Consider the following 15,377-nt stretch of genomic DNA (forward strand, 5'->3'; position numbering starts at 1 on the left):
TATTTGCAATATTTAGTATATGTATGAGTCAAGCAGAAAAGGTCAGATAAGGTGTTAGGAAAATGAACCCTAAGATATGTATTTCAATGTTTTTTTTTTCTTTCATGCATTTGTTTCTAATGCATTTATAAGATTTTTTCTTTGTTGCTTTGTAGGTCCCTCCCCCACAGTATAACCCCTGCTTTCACTGTATTTGATGTCGGTATAATTTGTGGAACGGAAGGGGAAAAACAAGTCCTTTAAATAAGGACACAGGTGGACCCTTTGCAACAATGAGAAGTACAAGTTGTCATGTCGAAAACTAACTTTACAACTTTGGTGGGGGGGAGGATTTGGTGGGGGGGTGGAGGAAAGCTGGGAAGGGATGGGAAGGGTAAACAAAGGAGGAGGCTACAATGCTTGATAAGAAATGTACTCATTATCTTGCCCATCCAATTGTAACCCCTCTGTACATTATTTTCACAATAAAAAATAAATAAAAATTAAAAAAAGAAATGCATCCTGAAATCCCCATAGATCTTTCTCTTTTATAATGACCAACTCAGCTTTACTTTGATGAATACATTAACTAGGAATTTTTCCAAAAGCTATATGAAGCAGCCAAATTAAACAGTAACAAATCAAATAAGAATTATCTGTTCCTTTACATAGAAGTTTCTAATGTAAGCAGGTTGGAGACTATACTGTAATTTCTAGTTTTCTCTTTTTCTGTGCTTGTCTCTGCTCTCAGAAGGTTAGCTAAACTGATTATAGTTCACGAAGAATGATGGGAGCAGGATCAAGCAGAAAGGGTCTAATAAACCTCAGTATTTTCTAGCTAAAGAACTGTTTCTAGAAATTTTGCCCAGTAACTTCTTTTTTTAATTGTATTGTATTGTAATAGCTTGTCCATTGCTAAGAAGGTCCTGTGTGGGAGATAGAAATAAGAGCTCTTCAGAGATACATATATATGTAAGTCCCACATACCTGTGTATTCCTTTGCATGTGACGATAAATTTTCCTTGCCCATGTGACAAAGGTTAAACATCTTCAAATGGGAAAGTTAACCTGGACAACTGGGATGAGCCTAGTCTAATTATAAAACTTAATTGTTGAGAATCTAACGCTGGTGGATCAGAAAGAGATGTAACAATGAAACACAGGTCAGGCGGATCATGTGAGGAAATTAGTGTACACTTGTTATTTTTGAAGTTGGAGGAAAATAACCAGTAGGGAAGTAATGCCAGAGATAAACAGAAGGAGATAAGAAATGAATCAAGGTCACTAGCACTTTGAGATTTGCAATGTATGCCAAATTTTTCACTATATGATTATAAGACAATGAGTTAGTGCTGTTCAAAAAGCCACTATTTTAGGGAGAAATAATTCTCTGAGAAATATATTTACGATGAGTAATGAGTTCCATTCAATTAAATCACCCCTGGTATAGAAGAAGCAGGGAATATAAGATAGGAAATGCTCTAATCTTGTCAATATCCCATCAATTTTCTCATCTCAATTAAGTGAAGAAAGCCAGGCCCAAAGAAACATAGGTCCCATGGCTTCCCTTATTTGCAATATCTAGTATATGTATGAGTCAAGCGGAAAAGGTCAGATAGTGTGATGTTAGGAAAATGAACCCTTAGATATGTATTTTAATGTTTTTTCTTTCATGCATTTGTTTCTAACGCATTTATAAGATTATTTCTTTGTTGCTTTGTATGTCCCTTCCCCACAGTATAACCCCTGCCTTCACTATATTTGATGTCAGTATAACTTGTGGAGGAGATGGGGAAAAAAAAGTCGTTTAAGGATACAGGTGGACCTGTTGCAATAATGAGAAGTACAAGTTGTCATGTCCAAAACGAGCTTTACAACGTCGGTGCGGGGGGGGGGGGTGGAGAGGGGAGGAGAAGGATTGGGATTGGGGGGGGGGCGGGAGGCTGGGAAGGGATGTGAAGGGTAAACAAAGGAGGAGGCTGCAATGCTTGGTAAGAAATGTATGCATTATCCTGCCCATGTAATTGTAACCCCTCTTTACAGTATGTTCACAAATAAAATAAAATTAAATTAAAAAAATAAAAAAACACGATACAAATAGAGTTAGTTAATATCTCAGCCAACTTATAATATTACAATCCAAATAGTGAAAAAATAATAATTTCAGGCTTGGCACTAATGGCTCATGCCTGTAATCCTAGCAACTCAGGAGGTTGTGATCAGTAGGTCGGGGTTCGAAGCCAGTCCAAGCAGGAAAGTCTGTGAGACTTTTATCACCAATTAACCACCCCCCAAAAATGGAAGTGGAACTGTGGCTTAAGGTGGGAAAGCACTAGCCTTGAGCAAAAAAGCTCAAGGATAGTGCCTAGCCTTGAATTCAAGCCCCATCATTGAGAAAAACAATAATAATCAATCAAAGTAATAATAATCAAGGAAATTGCTCTGGATATTGTATGTCACATAGGATTAAGTGCATCAACTCCAAAGGAACTTCACAAGGTGAAGTTTATGCCTGCAGATAGGTGTGCTACGGACAGTAGCCGAATAAGAAAATGTACTGGGTGGGTACTTCTTAGTGCATTGTTGTCCATCATTATAATTAGTCAGAGGTTAGGTTCACAATCTTGTGTTATTGGCTGACTTAAAAAATGTTAAAGTTTACCTGAGCAATCAACCAAACATTGAGCCAAAGTAGGAACTTATCAGAAAAATAATTCTTACCCATCTGGCTCTCTGTCACTTTGGTCTGGCAGACCTTCAGGCCCTAGAGAGAATAATACCTCTGACAGGATTTTGCTTAACTTAATCAGTTTCTTGCAAATGGTGGTGCTTACATTAAGCAGTCATTTTGATAGGAAAATTGCAAGGAAGGATGGAATAGAATAAACTATTCCACAAGAAGAGAGCAGCTACAATATCAGGGCAAGTCACCTTTCAGGCATTGGTGCATATCACTAAAGTCATGCCAGTAACAATAGCCACTTCTATAGAATCTCCAAGAATATGGATAATGGTCAACAGCCCATACTCATAACTGAGACCTTTAATTCATTACATCTAGCACTCTCCTATAAGCTCTTACCTCTTTGCATATTTTAACCTATAGCTCTTGCTTATACCTCAGGTGGCTAAAGATTGGCTGAAGTGCATAATTCCCATCTTCCTGTGGCTTCTTGAGCTGTGTAATACATTTCTTCTCCCTGCTTTTAGTAATTATCATCTCTCTCTCTCTCTCTCTCTGTCTCTGTCTCTCTCTCTCTCTCTCTCTCTGTATACATATATATATATATATTCTGTATATATATATATATATATATATATATATATATATATGTATATGAGAGCAGGTGAGTGGACTACACGTACAGAATCCTTGAGTTTGTGCTTAGAGCCTGACACTCCATTTATAGAAGCCATTGGTCTGTTAAGTTTAACAATTCATCCTAAGAATGTTACTTAATAGTCACAATGATATTAGGTCGGAAACAGAGGTTCAGAATAGATGTCTATTTAAAGGGACAAAAAGATAACCAAGTTAATTTTGGCTCTGACCGAAACAGCCCATTTTTCTACATTCAAGCTAAACAGTCGGTGGGATCATCACGACATATATAGATAGGACCTTGAAAGAACTCAGTTGTGGATTACTGCATTGTCTATTGGGACTCCCAGATTTAAGCTCTTTTATTAAGCCTCAATAATGGAATCATATAACATTGAAGCATTGGAGTTTGAGCCACTGATCTAATTGTAATATGACTTACCTGTGTTTGAAACAGCTCATCAGTTCTTTAATTCCATTTTGTCCCTCTCTGTCTTCATTCAGTCTCTTCAAAATTTTCCCCCTTTTAAGTCTCTTCTTCAATATTTCCCTTAGATTTCAGGAATGACCGCAGTGATTGATAATTGTCTTTATGACAAAGAACTGTCAGCAAACATAAGGGTCATGGGGCAAATCTTCCCATGATGAGATTTCTCCTCAAGGGAGAGCAATAGCCCCAGGATGGAAACAGGTTTTACCCTCAGCAGAAACAATCATCTTATGAGACACCGATTACTCACTCGCTCAAGTGCTAACAGCAATGCAGACTTCTCTAGATCCATCCTGAAGACTGAGACAATGGTCAGGCAGATCATAGCTGGAGAAGACAACACGTTCTCAAAGCTAATAGCTCTACAAAGCCCTAATTTTAAATTTTGGTTACTCATTTACAATAGCGGGGAGGCTAGGAAGGGATGTGAAGGGTAAACAAAGGAGGAGGCTGCAATGCTTGATAAGAAATGTACGCATTATCCTGCCCATGTAATTGTAACCCCTCTGTACAGTATGTTCAGAAAAAATTAAAGTTAAAAAAATAAAATAAAATAAAATAATTTAAAAAATATCAAAGTTATGACAGCCCTTCACAGATAGGCCCAGGGTAACTGAACACTTTGATCAGTTATTTCTAACGTGACCACAATTAAAGCTCTTTTCTCAACCCTTTCCGTATTGTTTTTGTCTTTGAGACATGTAGTTTAGCTTAATCTGTGGAGCTGCCTGGAGATAACACACTTGCTCTAGAGCTCTGGTGACATTTGTGAAGGTACCATTACATTAAATAGAAGCTTTACATTGTATTAAACAGAAGCTCTAAATAGCACTTACTTACTTACTTAATTTTAGTGCCAGTACTGATGATTAAACTCAGGAATTTGCACTCTGTCTAGCTTTTTTAAGGCAAAACTGAAACTCTACTATTTGAGCTACACTTTCAAATTCCTTTTAATTCATTGGAGAAAAGAATCTCAAAGACTTTCTTAATTGGGCTGGCTTTGAACTACAGGGCTAATTTCTCAGTTTCTACAGTAGCTAGGATTGTAGGGATAAGCCACCAGTGCCCATCACAGGAACAGATTTGTGTGTGTGTGTGTGTGTGTGTGTGTGTGTGTGTGTGTTGCTGAGGCTTGAACTCAGGACGCTGAGCTTCACTGTTCAAGGCTAGCTCTCTACCACTTGAGCCACAGCTCCATTTCAGACTATTTGCTGTTTCATTGGGAATAGGAAGCTCATAGATATTCCTACCTGGGCTGGGTTCTAGCCATGTTCCTCCAATCTCAGCCTCTTAAGTATCCAGAATTATAGTATAAGCATAGTAGGTCATAATTCTGTTATATATTTAACATGTGTGCATATGGAAATACACAGACACAGACACACAGGGACACACACACATACATACACATATATAAAAATTTTAGATTTCTTGGGAAAGGTGTATTTGGGAGTTGAGGGTGACTCATTTCAGCTATCAGAGACTAAAATGACCTATTCACATCTTCAACCATTCATTATGTAAATATATACTGACTAGAAATGTTTATATATGTGCACATATGCAACAACATTTTTATATACATATAGACACAAAAGCAAGTCTGTAAAATGACAATTATATAAATTCTACAAAAATGGGTACATTTTCTGAATCTGTTTTGCTCAGTTTTGATTGGAAAGAAAAACAAGATCAGTAATTAATCCATGCTTATCTTAAAATTGTACAACAATTGGCTATTAATCTGAAGTCGAAGAACAAGCATTCAGATAGTTTTATGAGACCTATATATTGAACAAGTCACTTCACAGTTTTTGGTTGATGGATGGCACTAAGTAAAGCTGCCCCCTGGTGGCAGGTAATGTCCCACACATCATAAATTTGGAAAGAATTAAGTGTTTATTGTTTGTGCCTAAACAATAAAGTTAAATGTACAGAACATATTTTGATTTTATGGAACACAATATAACTAGAGGAGAAATGCAACCCAATTCTGCTTACAGTCAGAATGCTGAAATCATTAAGTCTCAGAGGCTTTGTTCATGCTCTTTCTGTGAGTGTTGGAAAATCAGCCTTCTGAATTTGATAAAGCAATTGTCCCTTTTGGTTTTGCATCTATACACTCTTAAAGGTCTGTGCTGTGTACAGCAAATCCCTCCAAAAGATGAAAAACCTAGAAAATAGAAAATGGTTTAAACATATATTGAAGCATTTATGTCCAAGTTTACAAGAGACCCGTATCTATCCCAAACGTGTTCCACAGTCCAGAATGAGTCACATAGTCATAATTATGTACAGCAATTGTTACAAATGCAGTCAAATTTTTAGTGAAGAGAAAGAGAAGTAAATTGGTTCCACAACTAACCAGCTATGGTATATTCTGTCAAACAAAGGACTTTGATATGCATATATGTTATAGACTGATCCAGGATCATAGAAGTAATTCAAATAGAGGTAAATTTAAAATGGTAGCTTTTTAGGGATAATCTGCACAAATGATGAAAAAATATAAAAGAAAAATCCAAATGCGGTTGCTTTCCTGATTTCAGCCACGCTTTTCTCATTGTTGGCATACAGAAGAACCATTGATTTTTGAGGGTTAATTTTATACCCTGCTACTTTGCCCAATTTTTGAAAAAAAAAAAAAAAAAAGCTAGAAGTATGGCTCAAGGAGTATATATAGATATAGAACACTAGCCTTGAATAGAAAAAGAAAAAAAAGGCAATGAGGGCTAAACTCCACATTCTCCACATGGATGGACCAGGCAGAGAATGCTGACTGAACACTAAAAACAAATAAAAACTTAAAGAGCAAAAAAAAGACAAGAAAAGAAAAATTCAGATTATATAGCAGGTAGATTTCCCTGACATAAGTGGTAAGTTTACATTGTTGAGGGTTCAATTCCTCCTATTATTCATTCCATTTTGCTCCCAATCTCATTGGTATGGGAAAGACAAGGAATCATGGAACTCACAAGAGTCCTCAATAAAGATCTCCCAGAAGAATTGTCCAACAAGTGGGAGAACTGGATACCAAATTGTTGAGGTACAATATGGCCCCAAAAATATTTAACTACATTAAGCAATCAAAGGTATAGGAGAAAAAATGTAAATAGGAACAGCAAATTTTTATGGTAGACAAGGTGAATTTGACATTGATTCTACTGACTCCAAAGTTCACTCTTCACTGCCTTAAAGATTACCTCATTTAGTTTGAAATTAGTTACCAAATTTAAAAAGTCTCCTAAGATTTAATATTAGATATCTGAATGCACCTTACAGTCCTAGAAACCTAAAAGATTTCATGCATGAGTACTTTTTCTAGTATTGAGGGACAGAGGGAGGATGAACTATCCCCCTTTCATACTGCCCATGATGATCTTTTCTTCACTTGGTTTTACTGAAGTTCTCTGTGAAGAGATGTGCCATCATTGCTTTTCTTCTCTGTTACTGATGTTGCTTAATATTTGACACATAGCCAGGTATGAACCGGGATGTACTTGTGTAGGTATATTTGTTAGGTTCCTAAAGTGCCCTAACTTTCCCAGTGTTCTAATTCAGGGGATTATAACAGCGTAATTGCCATTTTCTTTCTTTCTTTTTTTTTCTAAAAATTGTAAAGATTATAGTTACTTAAGTAAGGCAGTAAGTATATTTCGTTTTGAATACTGTTACTCCCTCCTTTGTTTCTCCCACTTTCCCTTCCCCCAACTCCCCTCCTGCACAAGTTGTAAAGATCCAATGTAATGTCTTGTGAGTAACACTGTTGCGTTGGTTCACCCTTTATCCTTTGTCTCATCATTTTCATATTCAGTTTTTCCCCCTGAATCGGATAAATTATATACAAGACAAAGGGTACCAAAATTAAAAACAGTGACAACAGGGAATAAGCCAAAGGAAAATGTAAAAGAAAAAAGGAATAAATGCAAACAGTACACTAAAGAAAAAAAACCTCTTTTTTCCATATCTTGTAGCTAATTTTGATTAACATCATTTTATATGGTTATATGTACGTAGCTATTGAGCTATTGTGATCCTCTGCTAGGAATATGCTACACATATACTAATTATTACAAATGAGTGAGGCCATGGAGCCTGTGTTTCTTTGAGTCTGGCTTCCTTCATTAATATGATTTTTCCCCAAGTCTTTCCATTTCTTTCTGAATGGGATGATTTGAATTTTTCTGATAGAAGCATAAAATTCTATTGTGTATATCACATTTTTTAGATCCATTCATCTACTGAAGGGAATCTGGATAGATTCCACATCTTGCCTATGGTAAACAATGCTTCAATGAAAGTTGTGCTGGTAGCTTTAGTGTGGCTTTGTTTGTGGTATTTTTGGTAAATGTCAGGTGTAGAACTACGGGATCACTCTCTTCAAGAAATGATGCTGGCAAAATTGGCTATACGTTTATAGAAAACTGAAGTTAGATCCTTATATATCTTCCTGTACCACAATCAATACCAAATTCATCATAGATATCAATGTAAGATCAAATACCTGAAAATATTACAGGAAAGGATAGGGAGAGCACCAGGGCTCCTTGGCACAGGTTGAAAAATCCTAAATAAAGGTACAGTAACTGACATTTTCTACCTCTTATTGGGTCTTTTTCTCCATAATGTGTTGCATCTGGCTTCCTTACTCCTAAAACACTGTCTCACGGAGCTGGGGTCATGGAAATATGTGTCAGAGTTTATATATAACTCAGTGACCAGTCTTTACACTGGAAACTTGTTCAAAGTTGATGCTCGTCCTCAATCCCCATGGCTGTGACCTTGCTCAGGGCCATTCTTTTTTTTCCAAGCTGTATTCCTGGTGTCTGAGGTCCATGGTTTCAGTAAGTACATCGTAGACCAGTCCCATTCTGAGTTAGAGAGGAAAGATTTGTTTATGTCTCAGCTATTATAGAAAATGAGGTGGAGGTAGCACATAAAATACATTACCCTGACCAAAAGGGTAGGAAGGTGGAGTAAACAGACAGATCTCCTGATACTTTATCTCCAAAGAAGTTCTCTTGTTGGTAGATTTCAGCCTCATAGGCAATGCCTCAGGTATGGCTATATGTAATGATGGAACAGACTTATATCACACGTTCACCCTTATGGCCATAACTGTATGATACGTTCATGGCTTCTTCAGAATAGTTGTGTTATGTAGGAAGTGAAAAGTCTTTATTCCTAGTGATCTTATTAAAAGAAACAAATGTATTAAACGGAATCAACCCAGATTCTCCTTGACAAATGGATCAAGAAAATGTGGTATATATACACAATGGAATTTTTGGCTTCGTAAGGACGTGGAAAGACTTGGAAAAATTATATTAAGAAAAGTAAGTCAGACCCAAAGAAACATAGGCTGCATGGGTTCCCTCATTTGTTGTAACTATAATGTGCCTATAAAGCTACAACTAAAAACAATAGATGGTAAAAGAGAAAAAATATACTAGGATATGATAAATAATGCAAGACTTTACGTAGACATTCACACAGTGATGGATATTCTTAGGAGAGAATCACAAAGGCTCAATAGCTAAGGCAATATGACCATATAAAAATGATATTTATCAAAATGAAATCCAAGAAATGGAAGAAAGAGGGTTATATTTTGTTATTTTGCTTTTAGTTTTTGTTTTCAATCCTTTGTTTATCATTGTGATTTCTGTACCTTGTATCTTGTACATGAGTTTATTTGTCTTGTGGAGGGTAAAGGGGCATACAGAAATTGTGGGACGAAGGGTGAACAAATGCAGCAGTAATGCTCACTAGATACTATGTTGAAAACGAACTATACAACTTGGGAGGGACGGGGTTCAGGAAGGAAAACCTGGAAGAAAATGAGGAAATAGGTGATGACACTCTTCAAAAAGAAATGTACTCTTCAGCTGATGTACATAATTGTAACCCATCTGTATATCACCTTTATAATGACAATAATAAAAAGAGGCAAATGATTAAGTAAAATAAATATTTGAACACATGAGCAATGTTAGCTGATACCTGTAATACCATCAACACAGAAAGCTGAGATCTGATCCTAAGCCAATCAGATGAGAAAAGTCCAATAGACTCTTATCTCATCCAACCAAATCAAGAAGTGGAGGTGTGGTTCAAGCGGTAGAGCTCCAGCTGTGAGTGGAAAAGCCAGTCAAGAACTGAGGCAATTTGAGTTTTAAAAGTACTGGCAAAGTACACACACACAAACACACACTCTCTCTCTCTCTCTCAGAGACACACAGAGAAAAATACAAGTTCATGTAAAATAAATAAAATAAACAAAAAAGACCTTACATAGAAATAGGAAAATAAGTATAAAGGTGCACGGGATTGTTATTATGTTTTATATATGTATACAACAACAAAAAAGTAATAGAAATTATTCAGTGATAGAAATTTGTAACAGGAATTAAGCTCAATTTGAATTTAGACTTGTTTCCAGTCTTTTTCCTAGTTTTATTGTTAACTAATTCGGAAGCCTTGGAGGGATGTTTTTATTTCTTTTGTAAAGACTTCTCTCTCCTTAAAATCAAGGTTTGGACTAGATCAGAAGTCAAACCCAATTGTCCATGGGCAATTGTATCTGAATGATACAGCGAACATAAAGACTTTTCATCTTGAACTTGTTTATTTCTATTGGATGAAAGAAAATGAAACAAAAAAACCTCAAGTTTGCACCAACTGTACCACCCTCTAGGTACATCTTTCATTTATAAAGTTTTAGGGTTTGTCAAACAAGATATCTATCCTGCAAATACTCTTATTTCTTCTTCCACAATGTAGAATTAAAGGAAATACTCAGTACTCAGTACAGGAGCTGCTGTACTCAGACACCACAGCATCGGAGTGGGATGCAACAATCTGTAACATCAAAGAACTGGAAGGGAAAGGGGGTGTGCGTCTAGATTTCAGACTACGTGATTACACAATTACAAAAGGGCTTTGTACATGCCTCCCTCAAGTGTCGTTATACGAACTGAAGTTGTGTGTTGGAACATGATCAAGCTAAGTAAGGACTCATATCAAAGTGAAATAAGAAAATGAAGCTAACTTTTTCTGAGTCCTGCAAGTTTGAAGATGAAATAAAACTTATCATTCTAAAAACTAAGATATTTAAACTCACAAGTGAATGAGGTCCAAAGGCTTACAACACAGTAGAAAATGAGAGCCAGATGTGATTCAACACAAAGCAGAGAAACTAACAAGACAGCAAGCACACAAGTATGTGTTGCTACTTGGGCAAACCAAGTAAAATGAGTTATCCTGAGGGGCAATTGAAAAATTAAGGCCATTTTTGTTCTCCCCTCACTGCCTCAATAGTAAACAAGCATATCAGATCTGGTATCTTCAAGTTTAAACACTGGCGTCATTTAGGCAAGTTGGCTTTAATTTAAATCCTCATTTCCAAGTAATTAAACTTGATTTGCCTCACTCCTAAACTGTTTTTTGTAGACAACCTATTTGGTGTCAGCCTACTGAGGTGTGAAATTATGAAATGAAAAAATCTAGAACTAAACTCTTTTGATTTTTTAAATTACCTTTATGTGGTTGTACAAGGAGTTTCACTTTAACATGTCAATTTGTGAGTATGATGCCACTGACTCTGTCATTTTCCTCCATCTCTCTCAATTCTATTCATCCTCTCTCATAAGTATTAAACTGCATGATGTTCTAGTTAAAATGATGAAATCTCATACTAACCTGTTCCATGCAACCACACTGGTCCTGCCATGTAGACACAGTATATGATTCCCAACCTGTCAGTCACTAAAGACATATCTCAGTAACCGATTACTGGTTGATATCATGAGGCTTGTGTTTACTTATTCATATTTCTGAAGTGATGTAGAGGTTTAAAAATACCACAATAGTGATGGAGTAAGTTAGAAATGTTTAGAACTCAGATATACCAAAGAGAAGTCTTGATTTTCTTCCTCTGAGAAAAAAACATGATTATTAATCTAGGGTATAAATATAGAGTGAAAACCATAACATACAGAGAGTCCAATGTCCTTCAGTATCAAACATTCACTAGTGTTCTTAGAAAGTAGCTCCCAGGCAAGAGGTATTATTTTTATCACCTATATATTTTGTTCTTTCTTTCTGCTAAATAACCTTCATGATCTTGAAGACTCAGTGGCTCTTATTGCAACAAAATAAGAAGAAAAGTTCCCAAATCACTACTTGGAAAAATATACACATAAATAAATAACCTAAAAGACAAAACACATTGTTTGGGGATAATCCCATGAATATTTTATTACCACAGAAATTAGCCACGTTCTACTTAATGTAAAATAAAAAGGACCTGGGGGTATCTTCAGCATAACTCTGGAATATACTGTCTGAGATATCATGATGAATGCTGGGAACATTTGTGCAAGAAAATATACAATTATTTTCGTGTTATTCAAGAATGGTATGAGTTCTTGGGCTTCTGGTATTTTTATTTTTTATGTGGTACTAGGATTAGAATTAAAGGCCTCATGAACTCTTGGATTGTTTGCTTGTGGCACTCTACTACTTGACTCTCATATTTATTTTTTTGAGAAAGATATTTTATTCGTAAGTTTTTTATTGTGAAAATACTGTACATGGGGTTACAATTACATGAGCAAGGTAATGAGTACATCTCTTATCAAGTATTGTTGCCTCATCCTTTGTTTATCCTGCACCATCCCTGCCCTCCCACCACGATGACTACAATCCCAATCCCCTCTAATCCCCCACCTGCCAAAGTTGTAAAGTTTGTTTTTGACATAGCATCTTGTACATCTTATTGTTGCAATGGGTCCACCTGTATTCCTTGTTAAACAATTTGATTTTTCTCCTCCCCTCCACAAATTTTGTCAACATCAAATACAGTGAAAACGTGTGATGACCCTCATATTTATCTCTCCTTTATGCTGTTTGTTTTGTAGGAAGAACCTCACAGATTACCCAAACAGTCTCAAATTGTACACCTTAAAGTCTCCACCACTGAGTTGCTAGAATTACAGTTGTGTGCTACTAGCAGCTAGACCTTTTAGGAAATACTAATTTGTTTTTTAAGCAGTAACTCTCAAATATACCTGTTAATTAGAAATTATAGAAGTATAACACATTAACATACATATTATAAAGTTATTTAAATGATTTTAATATCACTAGCTGGGACTTAATCAATGGACCAGTACTGCAAATTACTATATTACATGACTTCAGCTTTTTGTTAACAGTTATATTTTATATAAAACATAACAGGCAATCAGACTAAATTGTATTTTTTCAGAATGCTATAATTTTAAGCAGGTCAGTAGTTTCTGTATCTTTATTCATTAACATATTTCCCCACTTCATATTTTATGTGTTATTTAGTAAAGCAACATTTTATCAACTTCTATTTTATATCTCATTCACTGGTCATTGAAATGTTTCTTTACACAAATACTTGTGCATTAAAATTAAATGTCATCCACTCAGGTGGATTTACAAATACTCCCTCCAGGATGAAATTATTATATTGTAGTGTAATAAAACACCTGAGGTAGGCATCATTATATACAAAGTTATGGATTTATAGGCTCACAATTCTAGAGATACAATGTCCAAACTACAAAGGGAAATCTCTCCTGTGCTCCCACATCCATTAGGGAACTGTGTGTATTTTACTATCCGTATGTTCTTCAAGACATAGTTACAGGTCCATTATAGTAAAATAATCGAATCTAATTATTACTTAATGCCTCATTGGTAAGCATTACAGCTGAAGAAAGTTTCTATACTCTTCTTGCCACTGAAATAAGTCTTGGATTAATTCTTCCATGAATTTGCAAGTTCAATACATAATCAAATCATAGTATACGTAAGATCAAAAAGCACAGTAATTTGGTCTGGTTTATAAAATAATAACACTCCTATATTCTTATCTCTTTTCAATAAATTTATTGTAGTTCTTGGGGTTTAAATTCAAGGCCTCATGTTCATTCCTCGTGTTATCTCCACTGGTGCTCTTCTTCAGCCACAGCTTCAGGCCTGCTTTTAGCTGGGCATAGTGTACAATCTCCCAGGAGTCTTTGGCTAGGCCAGTTCCCAACAGTAATCCTCAAGATCTCATAATTCTCTGGTGTCCAGAATTAATAATTTTTTTCTTCCTCATTTGGAAATTAAAATTTTATGGAGGTAGAAGGAAAAATAAGCAAGTGTGTGTGTGGGCGGGGAGTTAGGAAATGGTAATATTAGTGACAATTGATGCAAAGAAAAAGAATTAAAACAAACTTAAAATAGACTTTTTAGATGACGGAAAATGAAATTTTAAGGGGGATTTATACTACCAGGGAAAAAATGTTTGAGCTGAGATTTTCAGTAGAAACACAATTTGCATGAATTATATTAGGAAAAGGACCCCACACAAGGAGAATAGAAATAGGGCTAAGTCAAGAGACTGTTATACATTACAAAGGATGAGCCAGAGATAGCAAATAGTTGGAACTTAGGTAGGCTAGAAATGAAGGGCAAGGTTCTGCACGACTCTAACTCATTTTAAAGTTTGTATTCATCTCTGGATAATATGAGACATAAACTTCTAGCAAGTGAAGATTAAAATTGGGAAAATATTCAGTTTAGTTTTAGTAAACCAAGGCAAAGTGCTTTACAAGGAGGTAATTTTGGATATAGTAAAACACGGTCATTTTCTGGCTATATTTTGAAAATTGGTAACTGACCAGCAGTTGAAAAAAATGCTATTTGAAAACACTAGTAAAATATTTATGAAATTTCCATGGAAAGAATTTTAAGTGACTTCTGTATGCATAGTTTTCCTTCTAATATTTAAAACTATGCAAAAACAAATGAGGTAAATGACATAAATTGCTAATGTGTTTTATTAAATTCTTAGAATCTACCTAAACAGACTTGTTACTTAAGGAAATAGGTGCCAATATGCATTAAAACACGTATATTTAAAAGCTAGTGTATAATAATACAACATGTGTACTTTGAAAAATATCAAATTCAATTTGCCATCTTTCTGAAGTTTGACTTTTCTTAACATTTGTCTATAAGATACAGACTTTACTTCTCATAAGTGAACTGAATATCCATAAAGTTTGAAATGCTTAAAAGTATATTCAAATAAATTTTCTCACTTGAAAAAATGTAAATAAACCCTAATCTTTTATCTTCAACAAGAAGAGTTCCTGAAAAAAAAGAAATACCTGGCTCTTATTTCTAGACTTTATTTCATGCCTTCTAGAGTTAGTACTCATCTGTACTTCAAAATATTACCATGTAATATGTAAAATGACATAAGTTTTAAGGACACAAAATCTTCAGAACACGTTTAAGTGAACATATAAATGAAGAATGGACCTTTCTGTAAGTTGAAGATTAAAGTATCTTGTGATACCCTGGAGTAAAAATGACCAGATTTCAAAATACAAGTTTCTTTAATATCAAATGATTTTCACATGGGTAGCTCATGTATGTAATCCTAGCTAATCAGGAAGCTGAAATCTGAAGACAGTCATTCAATTCCGGCCAGACTAAAAAAGACTCTGAGACTCTTATGTCCAATTAACCAATAGAGACTTAGGTATAGCTCAA

This window comes from Dipodomys spectabilis, unplaced genomic scaffold (assembly GCF_019054845.1).
Source record: "Dipodomys spectabilis isolate Male_0828 unplaced genomic scaffold, ASM1905484v1 ptg000351l, whole genome shotgun sequence".
NCBI lineage: Eukaryota > Metazoa > Chordata > Mammalia > Rodentia > Heteromyidae > Dipodomys > Dipodomys spectabilis.